The sequence below is a fragment of the Crotalus tigris genome, unplaced genomic scaffold (genome assembly GCF_016545835.1).
Source record: "Crotalus tigris isolate CLP2741 ecotype Arizona unplaced genomic scaffold, ASM1654583v1 scf7180000024506.7606697, whole genome shotgun sequence".
Lineage (NCBI taxonomy): Eukaryota > Metazoa > Chordata > Lepidosauria > Squamata > Viperidae > Crotalus > Crotalus tigris.
The window spans coordinates 3,572,342-3,586,244 of record NW_024100678.1 but is presented as its reverse complement, the minus strand read 5'-3'; the positions used below and the strand labels follow the sequence as shown (position 1 = coordinate 3,586,244).

Genomic DNA, 13,903 nt, shown 5'->3' with positions numbered 1-13,903 from the left:
CTTCTTCTTACCTTTTGGCTAAAGTTAAATTTGATGCCTGTAGGTTTAGCCCCATTAGTATTTATAGACCATTTTAAATTGTCGTAGGAAAAAAAAGCCCTAGATAAAATTAAATCGCTGGGCTTCTCTATGGAAAGTCTATGTTCATTAGGATTTGATAATGCTAGAACTGCCTTGAAACAACGAATCTGGGATATTGATCTCCAAACAAACCTAAGTAAGGTGGCACATTCCAACATTTGTCACTTGCTTCCAGAAGGATTCTTCCCAGCTTCTTATCTATTTTCCATTACAATCTCGAAATGTCGTAAAGCTTTCACCTTAGCCAGGCTGGATGCATTGCCCTCGGCAGTCTTTTTTGGACTGTTTAAGGGCATTCCTATGCACCTTTGGTTGTGTCCATGTGGTGATGGCTCTATAGAAACTAAGCCATATGTTGCTTCATTGCTCTGTATATAAAGACTCTAGACCAGTGATGGGCAACCTTTTCGGCGTGGTGTGTCAAAATTCGGCAAAAAATCGAGCATAACTCGCGTGGTGTGTCACTTCAACAAAAAAACATAATTTTGCGCAATTTATAGTTTAAACTACAAAAATGTATAATTGCAATATATAATTATTATAATTATTATAATTAACAAATTATTTAACATACCTGCTTAGTAACTTCTTTGTTCATCAATCTGTCGATTTCGTATGTTGCCCTTGATATTATTGAACTTGTTTGGGGTGCCATGAACTGAGATAAGTGAGGGGGAGGGCGAATTCTTTAACTAACCTGCATATTAGTGACTTTTTTGTTGCTGAATTTCATTGGCTAAATCTTCAATTGAAGGTTGGTATTTTGTACACTTAAGGCCCAAGCAAGCGCTACTAACCTCATCTGTCAATCTGTTTCTTTTGTTGGTTTTGATATTATTTAATGCTGAGAATAAGGTCTCACAAAAGTACGTAGAAGGAAAAATTGTGAGTAAAGCTGTTGCTATATTTTTCAGGGTGCTAAAAGTGTCTGGTAGTCTGTTCCAGGCACTCCAAATTTCCTGTTCGTAGTGGCACTCATCTTGATTCTCCAAGCGGCCCCTTTCCAGATTCTCAAGCTTTGACCTCAAGTCGACAAACACCTGAGCCCAGATGCTGTCTTGAAATTCTGCAAGCTGCATCTCCAAATCATCTATTTGCGTCCATTGGAAACCATTTAATTCCAAACTATTGTAGACTACTACATCAGGATACTTAATTATTCTCATGGTCTGTTCTAGGCTTCTAAATTGACTAAATCTATCAGTAAACTGGTCAAGTAACGAGTCTAAAACATGCTGGCACTTCATATGCAAGAGTTCCACTTCATTTCGTACAGCTGCACTGGCCTTCTCAAAATGCTTTTGTACTCGAGGAAAATACCTATACGTTTTAGTTTCTACATCTCGCTTGAAAATTTTTACTTTACTTTCAAAAGCTTTTATGTATCCAAACATAACATCAATACTTTTGCCAAAACCTTGTAACTTTAAGTTCAGTTCATTAACATGAACAGAGAGATATGTAAAAAACATCAGGGTGTTGACCCACTTATCATCATTGAGCTGAGGAAAGTTTCCCAGATCCTTATCTTCAAGAAATACCTTAATTTCTTCAAAGCACTCCACAAAGCGCTCAAGAACCTTGCCTCGGCTCAGCCATCTTACATTATTGTACATCAGCAGTCCACTGTAGGTGGAATCAACCTCCAGTAAAAGTGCTGAAAATTCTCGCTTGTGAAGGGGGCGAGCAGCTATTAAATTAACTATTTTTGTAACAACTGACATTAAGTCATTTAAGTCAGTGAATCCTGCCTTGGCACATAAAGCCTCCTGATGGATAATACAATGAAAAGGCACAATCGGATGTCCAATAGCTTCTGTAAACAATTTCACAAATCCAACTTTTTTCCCCACCATGTTTGGGGCACCATCTGTCGTCACTGACACAACTTTAGAGATATCAATGCTTAGGTCACAGAATGTTTGCATAACAACCTTACATAGTTCGCTTCCTGATGTACTTGTTGGAACTGATACTAACTTTATCAACTCTTCTCTCATTGTGTGACTATCAGAATATCGACCAATAATGGCCAACTGAGCATGTGACATGACATCAGTAGTTTCATCAAGACAGATGGAAAAATATTTACAATTCCTTATGTCTCTCTTTAATTGATGTTGTACGTTTGTGTTCAGTCTCATTATTCGGTCTTTTATGATATTTCTACTGAGTGGTAACTCAGATATTCTCTTAATAATTGCATCTTTATTCTGCATATCGTGAAATAGAAGTGGCGCACATCTTAGGAGAGTTTCTTTAATAAATTCTCCCTCATTAAGTGCTTTTGCATGCTGAGCTATGGAGTGAGCAATGCTCAAACTTGCAGATGTTAAATTTGTACAGCCTTTTATAAATTTAAGGATGGAGTTAGATTGGCTCTTATAAAGGTGTAGCTTCCTGGAAATGTATTCCTTCCTTTCATCCTCACTTTTTTCCAAGAGCTGGGAATGATTAGTTTCAAAATGTCTATTTATATTCCACGTTCTGCTTACTACCGTTTCAGTACATAGAACGCAAAATGATCTGCCATTTTTTTCTATAATACCATACATCTCGCTCCATGTCTCCTGAAAGGGTCGGCCACTGCTACTACCACTCCCTTTACTTAACCTTTGTTTTTTACTTTTTGGGTGCTCCATCAGTGGGCCAGTGACAGCAGATAGAATTATAGATAGCTTGTTAGCCAATTAGGGGTTAACTAGCCTAACACAGCCTCCCCCTCACTTATCTCAGTTATTGTGGGCAATTACAAGTCCATGGCACCCCAGGAGTAGACTCTCTGTGCCTGGAGTTCAGGCCTACAGACAAAAGGAGATTGAAATTTTTATTATTGAAGGGGCTTATTGACATTCATTTTTTTTTAAAGATTTTATTCACTATATTTACTCCCTATGGGGGACTATTACATGTAATCATTCAATTACATACCCTGATCAATGCTGTGCTATAGCAAAGTATTGATCAGTGTAATGTAATTGGTGGCACAATAAGCTTCTTGTTTCTGTGGCATACATTATTATATTTTATATGCTCAAATTTATGTCAGGGAATGCTGGAAGTTGTAGTTAGTTGCTACAACTCCCAGCATGTTGCACTTGACTATATAGTAGTATAGGTTATGGTGCAACATGCTGGGAGTTGTAGTTTTGGCTCAGCTGCACTGCTGCAGAGCCATAGGCTGTATGAGGGCATGCTGAGCATTGTAGTTACTAACTGCACCTCCCAGCATGCTCTTATACAGCCTCTGCAGCAGACCCCAAACCTAAGTCGCATTATTGCTAATAATTTCCCAACTTTCCTCCCCCTTACTGTGTGGCACTAATTGCGGCCTGACTGGAAAAAGTTACCCACAATAACCTGGTGACCTAGTTTATTTCTCTGCGCTTCTTCCTGTACAAATGGTGGCTTAGACTTTGCCTCTGCCCCAAGAGTTACGTGTATCTTTCTTGATTTACCACGTTAAAATTGCCCGAAGGAACAAGAGATTCATCTCTTTGGATTCATCTCCAGAGTTGGTTAAAATATGGGCGTTTTATTATTGAACGTTTCTTATTTAAGCGTTTTAAAAAATATATATTAAAATTTGTATACCTTATCCTTGAACTACTCTAGCTCGTTCCTGAAAGGCTTTTCAATGAGAGTTGACTGTTACATAAAAATCTTTCGCTTAAGACTTTGCTGGGTTGCTTTCTGGTTTCTGCTTTCTGCTTTCTGAAGAACGGATTACTTTGCCGCCTTAGCTGCGCAATTTTTTTCTCTTCCACCAAAAATCTCCTGTTTCCCATAGCAAAAGGAGGGTCATTGGTCTCAGCCAATCACTGATTATGAGCTCACAGATGGACGTGGAGGTTGGCCCAATGGCAACCGCGTAATGAGTTCATTATACTAAATACATGTAAGGCCAGCTTCCCCCTCCAGCCTGAGAAGAGTGAGATGTGATATAAAAGCAGCGGGGCGGCCCCTTCCTCTTCTATTCTGTTACTTACATCGACTCTTAGCTTGTCGGGAGAAGTAACATCTGAGGCTTTTCATTTAATCCCCTTCTCCTGTTTCTTGCCATTCCTTCGTCAGCATCATGGAAAGTGGAGGAGAAAGAGGAGAGGGAGAGATGGGTCAGGAGAGAATAGATGCTGATCCAAGAGAACCTCCAGGGTGGAAGGGTGCTGCACGGGATGGGACGGGTTGCGGAGGAGGAGGAGGTGGCGGCGGCGAAAAGAACGCGGAGGCTGGGCGGAATTCTGGGAAAGCCAGAGAAAAAATCCAGCAGGGCAGGGGAGATGCACTTATTAGCTCCCCTCAGCCACGAGACCTCCAGATGGTGGTAACAGAACTCGCAAAACCTTAAGATAAACGGAGAGAGGGAGGAAAGACCATAGATCGTTAATTCCTAGAAAGGAGTTCTGGTTCGGCTGTCCCGAGTGGAACAGAAAGGCACCCAAGGAAAGAGGCGGTGAGGATTACTCAGGCGGTTCATCCTGCGCATGTCACCCCAAATGGCTACGCGTGTCAGCACTGACACGCGTGTCATAGGTTCGCCATCACTGCTCTAGACAGATTCTTATATATCCAATATTGAAGAAATTTCCAGGCAGGGGATATGAATTTTATCTAAAGTTGCTACTTTCGGATAAGAATCCAAAAATATCAGTTCAGGTTGCCCAATTTTGTGCCACCATTTGCACAATACGTCACACCATTATTAAGGTCTGAAAAAAAAATTTAATATGATGTTTTCTTCTGAGAATTTTGGATTATACTATATTGATTGTTTGGTGGTTTTATATCAACGGTTCTCAGCCTGTGGGTGGGAACCCCATTTGGGGTCGAACGACCATTTCACGGTGGTCGCCAAACAACGCAGTCCGCCATTTTTTCCTCTTTTTCTTAGCTGTGCTACTCCCTTTTATTCTATTGGCTTTTGAAAGCCAATAGAATAGACTCTCTTGAATAGAGTCTAATTCTATTGGCTTTTCAAAGCCAATAGGACTTGTCCAGGCTGTCTCTGCCCTGCTGAGCCCGCCAAAAGTCCCATTCTGCAAACGGTGCTGCAAGTTGTCTGCAGTGAAGGCGAGCTGTCTGGAAGTTTCCACCCCTCCCTGCTGAGCAACTACTAAAAATGTAAGTAAAAGAGGGCCAGGGGTGGGAGGTGGGAGGCTGGCGGGCGCAGGGAGAGTTGCTGGTGCGCGTGTAGCCCAGCGGGTGCCTTACCTCCCTTGGGCTGGGCCAGCTGGTGGCCCAGCCGGTGGTCGGCCTGCGCCGTCTCTGCCACTTGCCAACTACGCCTCGGCTGGTGCAGGGGGCGGCACCACGCATGTGCGGCGCTCCTGGGCAGGGAAAGTCCTCGACTTACGACCGGTTGGGTGGTCCTCGACTTACGACCGGTTGGGGGGGTCACGGCATTAAAAAGGTTGAGAACCACTGTTTTATATCCTGTAAATATGGAAGTAAAATTGTTACTGTTGTTATACATTTTGATTATGTCTGGCCTTATGGCTGTAATAAACAGAATTCTATCACTGATCAACTATATTATAAGAATCTCCCAAGACTGTCTCCATTTCTTTGGAAACCAACATATAAGGTTTTCCAGTCTGGTCTATGATGTTTCCTTCTCCAGAGCGATTCCGTATTGGTGCTCCTCTTGACTCCCATCTCCCATTCAGTCTGTGATTCCACCACAGGAATGGAGGTTTTGTTGCCTTTATGCTGAGTGTACCAAAAGTCAGCCCCATTTGACAATTTATTATCTAAATAAATTAACGGTTCATTTTCTTCTGTAGCAGTGGCCCCAATCTTTTGGGCATCAGGGACTGGTTCCATGGAGAGATGTTTTTCCACAGACCAGAAGGGGCATGGTTTCGCATGCTCCCTGTATCCCACAGATGAGGCTTCACTGGTTTGCGCAGCCTGGGTTCTGGCATGGTGTGGACCAGTTCTGATCCACAGAGCGGGGTTTGGGGACTAGTGTTCTATAGTATTTTTTGACGTACAACCACAGTTAAGCCCAGAATCTCAGTTGTTGAGCATATTGGTCATTAAGTGAGATGTCATGTGACTGTCTTGCTTAATGATCATAAACCCTGCTCACCTAATTGTGGTTGTTAAACAATTGCACAGGTCATTAAGCAGAGTGGAGGTGCTTCCAGTTGGGGGAGGTTCTGGGAGGTCCAGGGCATACCAGCATACCGAAATATGGTTCAGGCTGAGAGGCATTAGCAGGCTCCAGAGTCTTCTGGCATGCACAAGGCTGCTACAGCCCTGGATGGCTTTGGCCTGCTTCCCACCTAACTATGCCCGGGTGCCCTCAACTAATTCCAGGATGTACTAGGGCAGTGGTGGTGAATCTATGGCATGCGTGCCAGAGGTGGCACTTGGAGCCCTGTCTGTGGGCACGCACTCCACAGCTGCCAGCAGTTTGTGCAGGTCCATTAGGCCACTGCCGCCCAAAGTGGCAGCCCCAGCCAGCACAAAGGAAGTGAAGCAGACAGCTAGGAAGCTCAAGTAGAGGTGGTAGAGCATGCCCACATCCAGCAAGCCAAAGGTCACCTTGAGCAGGGAAAGCCGGATCCCCATTGGCGCCATGGCCCCCAGTCCCAGGTAGGATTGCATGCCTCCCCTGTCTATGTTGTCCCCCCATGAACAACATCGTGGCCATGCCCACCCTAGCCATGCCCACCCAGTCTGCCATGACAACCGCAGCCATGCCCACCCAGTGGGCCACACCCCCATGCTCCCCGAGGGCACCACAATGCTGATGCAGCCCTAGCACTTTGCGATAAATAAGTGGGTTTTGGGTTGCAATTTGGGCACTCGGTTTCTAAAAGGTTCGCCATCACTGTACTAGGGCACACCTGAACCCTCCAGGGCCCTAGCCTGCTTTCCACCCAGCTATATTGTGGGAGCACTTGGCCAGCTACAGGACTCAGGAGATCATAACTTACCTTTCTGTTTTTCTGCCATTTCTGACAGATGCACCCAGGCAAAATGAGATCAAGGCTGCCTTCTGCCATTCTGCAAATGGGCACTCTTGTTGTAATCCTTAAGGAGGTTCCTTTTTAAGAATTACATAATTGTGGGGTGCTTGGCAACCAGTTATAAATGCAAAGAGGTTGCCAAGCACTCAAAATGCAGTTATTTGACTGCAGGAGGAGTGTGACATTTTAGGAAGGCTGAAAATGTTTTGCAGGCCATAAAGCAGCGGTTCTCAACCTGTGGGTCGTGACCCCATTTGGGGTCGAATGATCATTTCACGGGGGTCGCCAAACAATGCAGTCCACCATTTTTCCCCCTTTTTCTTAGCTGTACTACTCCCTTTTATTCTATTGGCTTTTTGTTGGAATATTCATGAACAGGAAGAGTCATGTGGTAACTCAGTCAGCCAATGGGAAGAAAGTGCTACTGAGTCTGTGCAAAAAGAGTATTGAGTTAGGAGCTGGATTTCCAGTCTCAAGTTTTGTCTCTGGTCTGTCTCTGTAAGAAGTCTTCAATTAAGCTATGTTGCTGTAAAGAAGAATGGTATTGTAAATATTTTTATATAAATATAAAGTTATTTGAATCAGCTAAATGCAGTCAACTGTGAGATCTTATGATTTATTTTTCACTAATTAGAGAAATTAAAATTCTCTAACACTTTTGAATTGTCCAGGCTGTCTCTGCCCTGCTGAGCCCGCCAAAAGTCCCATTCTGCAAACGGTGCTGCAAGTTGTCTGTAGCGAAGGCGAGCTGTCTGGAAGTTTCCACCCCTCCCTGCTGAGCAACTACTAAACATATAAGTAAAAGAGGGCCAGGGCTGAGAGGTGGGAGGCCGGCGGGCGCAGGGAGGGTTGCTGGCGTGCGTGGGGCCCGGCGGGTGCCTTACCTTCCTTGGGCTCAGGGGGCGGCACCACATATGCATGGCGCTCCCAGGCAAGGAAAGTCCTCGACTTACGACCAGTCGGGGGTCACGGCATTAAAAAGATTGAGAACCACTGCCATAAATCATAGATCATTGTAACTATGAATAATTGTCAAATGACCAGGGACACTCCTTACCCATTTGACACAAGACTTTTGGACATTTTTAAGTACTGTAACATTTTCTGTTGAAGAAAATAATTGATAAAATAAATTAGGGTTGGCTTATGGCAGAGGTCTCCAACCTTTCTGGGCTCACGGCCCAGAGGAAAGGAGAGCAGCTTCCAAATTGGTGTGCGCACGTAAACAGGGCCACGTGCACTGGCACAGCACTAGTGGCCCCGTTTGTGCATGTGGCATGTGCTGGTGCTGTGCGCATGCACGAATGGCCGCACACACCCCGTGGTGGCTAGCAGCCCTATTCACGCATGCACAAATAGGCCACATGTGCAAACAGGGCTGCGGGTGCTAGCGCAAGTGGGAATTTGTATCCTCACGAGCATGCAATGGCCAACCATTTCCGTGGACCACTGGCCAAGAGCTCGCAGCCCAGTCCCAGGCTGTGGCCAATAGGTTGGGGACTCCTGGCTTATGGGGCCTGACTTTTATACATCTCATGTAAGATACAGAAAAGATCACAGTGGAGTTTGACTTACATTTGGCCTTCTGTATTTGGGATAATATATACCCATGGGAAATCCAAAGTTTATTAACTAAAACCCCAATAAAACACAGTCTATACACCACTTTAATCAAGTTGATCTTTAATCAGTTTACTGTCCCAGTGTGTGTCTATAATAAAATATTTGCATGAAGGTATTTGCATAATTCTAACCTTTTTAGTAGCTAAGTTATGCAAATGGGATGATATGATGATAGAATCACTAGTTTAGTCAATCTACATTAACAGTCAGTGGAAATGCTTGTGCAGAAATACAAAAACACTGTCCCAATTGATCACTATATTTATTTTACTTGTCATCTTTCTAGAGTAATAAAAAAAACAATTATTCCTATAAACATGCAAAAACAATTGCATGTTCATAGGAATAAAGAATAATCTGAAGAATATATAAAACCTATAATATTTGGATAAAAGCGTTCTCTATAGGCCTAAAAATAAAACAAATTTATTTTGTTTTGAAACAAAATAAACATTGAAGGTAGCAGATTTTGTTAAACTGATTCTAACAATTTCTGTCTTTAGCTTTTGAGTCGGCAAGGGATATTAGCACTAGAACATATAATAATAATAAAAAGGCTTGCAATTTGTTTGAAAATGCAATAAATTACAATAACAAATTTAACATCAGAATCCTATTATACTCTAGTCTTAGAAGTACACATCTGCTTTTATTTTAGGTTTAAAAATGTCCACTTACCAAACAAATTAGATTAAACAAATCTGCAAATAAAATGGTTGCTTACTTCAATAAAATGGTTGAATTTCTTACTTTGTTAACTTTCTTTGGTAGAGTTAACTTAATATTATTGTTTAGTTTCTAATATAGAAGTGTCTCAGAATTATTTTTAATCAATGCTGAAAAGTTTATATTGATATTTTACTTGCATGTAAAATTTAGCTTTAAATATTTATTCATCTGAAATGTTAACTTTGTACTAAACAACATATGGAAGAAAAATCATAACCAGGTAATATAGTAGGTACTGTATTTGTAGTTGTCTGTCTTCAGTAGACACTGAATGTACAATAAGGAAAAGAAATGTTTGGAGGATAAATTAAGTATTGTGATGAAGGTAAATATACATTGGGAATTCTGCATGGGATAGTGTGGTCAATATTTTAGAGATTGGCAGCTGTGCATATTTGTGGGTGTGGAGGAAGCAAGGACTACAGGGATTTGGCCATATCATCCATATGGGCTGGGCCAAGACTCTTTTTTTTTTTATCTGAAGTTGTATTAGGAATTGTAACTAGCATATATTGGGATTTATTCTTCAGCTTTTGAGTGTTCCTCATCTCAAAAAAAATACAGGAAAACGTCGCTTATTTCAGCAATTGTTCATTGCAAGAAGTTCTAAATAAATAAGAAAAAGTACTCTGGAACCACCTGTCACTCTACTGTAATAGAGTGTCCAACTCTGTCATAGAGTAAGATAGGTCAGATAAATTGAATCTTTCATAATCTGCTGTCAAACTGATACTCTATTTCAAAAGTTGTATGTAGAAGAAATGATAAGTAGAAAGAGTGTAAAGGAAAAACAGTCATTAAGAGATACTGGTTTTTAGCTGTGTTGAGATACAACTCCTACCATTTCCAACCAGAACAGTTGTCTATGAATCCTGAAGATGATGAAAGTTATATCTTTAATAGCACCCTGATGGGAAAATCTTGTCTATAAATTTGATACACGGTGCAGGGCTAAGAGTACTTCTTTAAGCCTGTATTTTGCTCCCTGAGTAGGCAAAAATACATCAACATAAATAGCACTGTCCCACATGACTAAGCTTCATCGTGAGTTTTCTCTTGTTGTTCCTCCAGATTTAATGAGGGACAATTTTAGAACAAATAAAGTGATTAGGTGGACTCTTTTCCTGCCTCAAATATTGGCAGGGAAAAAAATCATTAATCACTTTTCTTAGGTTTACAAACATAAGAATATATAAGGAGTGCCCTATTTCATTGGCTCTTGGGCCCATCTAATCCAACACTCTGCACAAGGAAGCCAGCAGATGGCTTTCAGAGGTAGCCACTCTGCCATTCAATGATAGTTATTGATCCCTGTGTCTTACATAAATTGGTCTAGGCCTGCTGGTAGCCAAGCTGATGGTTAGCATCACATCTCTTAGCAAATTCCAAATTTCATGTGTTGTGTAAAAAAAAAAAATCATTTTGCCTGATGGATATTTTAGGGACTCTGGCTACTCCTACTATTTTCATCTTGTGCTCCTCCTGTGTTTCCCCCCTAAAACTATTGCTCTCCCAGGAGAGGGAAAGGCTTGTATCAACTTAAAACACACAAAAAACTGATCAGTCAGTTGGGATGAGGTTGGCATTAGATTGACAGCCAATTCTTACTTAATCCTGTTTCTTTCACATGCTCTACCAGCTTATCTTGGTCTCTCTTTTACCATCATTGTCATGGAGATATTATTGTTGTATAGTAAAATAACCCCAAACAAAATCCCCAGGTGGCAGTTTTACTATGCAGTAAAATGAAATGTCTGGACTTTCTCTTAGCCCAACTCAAAATGCCTAGAGAGCCCAATTGTCATAGTTCCAACAGATAGAGATGAATAAAGCATAACTTTGAGGCCTGAAAATCCCTCAAAGAACATGTTTATTAGTTACAAAGTATCGGCATGGTAAAAAATGAAACCAAGTCTGAATACACAAGTAACAATTACCCAATTACAAAGTTAAATGTGCTACCCACAAAACTATGCAAACAACTACGTTCCCCAATATACTCATTTGATGGGCTTTATATGCAATGCCCAGTGCCTAGTTGCAGGATCAGCAGATGACCTTGGTTCCCATGGGACAGAAGATTATTTTGACTAATGAAGCACCTGGGAAACCCCCCTCCCTCTGATCTAGAAGTTGGCATGATTTTATTTTTGCCAGGTTCAGCACCAAGATGTAACTGGTTATTTGTATGGTGAAAATAGTGTTGAGAGAAGAGGAAAGACATCAGTTTAATGGAGAAAAGCAAAAGGTGATTTCAGGTTGCCATTGCAGCAGGCTAGAGATGAGATATAGGTGATATCTGTAAGAAATGTTTCTTGAAAATAATTAGCAAATGTCTTCACGGAAGCTAGGATGAAATTTCAATTTAGCAGGTGAAAAAGCAGGTGCCCTGATATTTGTTAGGTATTTGACAAGGATTGAAATCCTAGCAGCACTTGGCTGGGCTAAAAAATGAAAAAGGATGGGTCCATAATGGCTAGTATGTAGATGGGAGAATATAAGGAAATAGAGGACTGTAGAGCAGAGTGGGAGGTCAATGAAATATTTTGGAAGACTTCCATGGCAAACTGCTGCAGTCATGAACTAAGAGTTGAGCTTGGCTTGAACGTGTGCAATATATATAGGTAATGTTTAAAGTTGTGATTGGTCTTAAGCCTAGCTTTTCTTTCAGTATCTAAACATTTAAGGTGATGGCAGTATATAAGAAACCAAGATATCACAAAAATACAATGTTTTATGGGGAATTTATTTTTATGCCCCTTTTTTTTTGGTTTTGGACTTTCTAAGGTTTCTCTGTTAATCTCTGAAATATTTGTTTCTTTTTGTTTCTGACGTTAAAATTGTGATGAACCATGTTGATAAATAATGTTTTCTTAATTTAAATATATTTATTTCAAGGAATCTATGAGTTTGCAGTTTCATTCCAGAAGCTTCCATTAGAGATTTAAAAGGAATCAAATTTCTTACCGAATTTGGACCAGGGAATGTTGGATATGACTGCATGACCACAAATCTTGGAATTGGGTTTAGGAAGGTCATGGGATTTTGAGGCATATTTGAACAACTTTCTTTCCTTTAAGATACTCATGGAAAGTTTTGTTGTGATAAATAGTTACGCCTAACTATGCATTCCTTTGCAATTCTTCCTTCCTGCGGTGCTGGCTCCTTTGGCTAGTAAAAATGGTTTTTTTCCAATAACTGAAACTATTGTTAAAAACAGAATCGGAGGAATAATAAAACAATCAATGCTTTTAAAATAACCTAAAATGAAAGATGAAACCTATGTGTGTTCCTTTTGTAATCCCAACTCACCCGTACATAGTAAGAAAAAAAGCATGGCATGGAATAAACAGATTTTCTTTTTAAAAAAGTTAAATCTGTGATTAATTATTTTTTTCTGGGAAACAAAAAAATGAAAGGTTAATGGTGTTTATTTCTTTGGAATTCAAAATAACTGAAATGCACAATAATCCTTACATGTGCAGTTTATTATAACAATGAGTATTTTATTATGTAAAACTCTACATATAGAATAAATAAATAGTTTAAAGATTATTCTAAATCAGAGTAAGAAATAACGTAGCCTAAGAAATATTCTCAACTGGTATAGGGGAACTCCTTTTGGTTATTGAAGACTATTGGTTGTTCACAAGAAAAGATAGTACAAATAGTCCTCATCTTGCAACATTTGTTTAGTGACCATTTGAAGTTACATTGGCACTAACCATTGTGATATGGTGCTGTCTCCCGGAAGGCATTACCTTGATGTGGTTATGGGGTCTTGTGTGTTCTGAGGAAGATGAAAGTCATGCCAGAAGTTCAACCATGCTAGACAGTCTCATCAGAGGAGCAAGATGAGAAGTATCTCTCCTATAAGCAGTATGGTAAGATGTAATTTACAGAAACTCATACCAGATCAGTCACTGTCCAGGTCAACAACAGCAGTCCACACTAGGTGTTGGAGTTCCTGGACATTTGGTGACAAATGGACTAGAGAACTCAGGACTGTTGGCTGAGCAACCAGACCAACCAGGAGCAGAAAAGTTGTTTACCTGTCACAAATACACAAAAATTGAAACAAAGAAATAATCTATATTACAAATCAAGTCAAATAAAAAGAGAATATTTGAAAAGAATGCATCAGTTCTGGAAATAACAACATCCAGAATAAGAAATTACAGAATGGAGACTAGCGGATCAAAAACTGATTTATAATACAAAATAAAGTATTCACAGAAGCAGACTTGGAAGAACTGCAAAAGACAGAGAAATCAAAGCATTGCCAGAAGTAGCTTAGACTGTAGAGGCAAACTGGGGGGGAGGGGGTCTGCAGAAAGGAAGCTAGCATAGCTATTGAATATTTTTCGTTCCCAAACTGGACTGCTCTCCTCTACCTTCTCAGAAGGAACAAAGCCTTACAATTAAAAAAAAAACAAGAATTGAAACAAAAAATAACTGAGTATATAAAAGCAACAGAATAAGGTTGCCCACAT

The 13,903-nt window shown here is 40.6% G+C and overlaps 1 protein-coding gene and 1 long non-coding RNA gene across 8 annotated transcripts in view; one reads left to right on the top strand and one right to left on the bottom strand.

The window, feature by feature from the left end:
• The window catches only part of LOC120303790, a 50,357-nt gene extending 49,661 nt beyond the window's left edge, over positions 1 to 696 (bottom strand). Inside the window, exon 1 of the long non-coding RNA XR_005555539.1 lies at positions 656 to 696. This is a non-coding gene — a long non-coding RNA (uncharacterized LOC120303790). The remainder of the gene's footprint in view (positions 1 to 655) is intronic.
• Positions 1 to 13,903, top strand: part of SPIDR (scaffold protein involved in DNA repair) — a 211,336-nt gene that overhangs the window by 89,300 nt on the left and 108,133 nt on the right. The window lies entirely within an intron of this gene.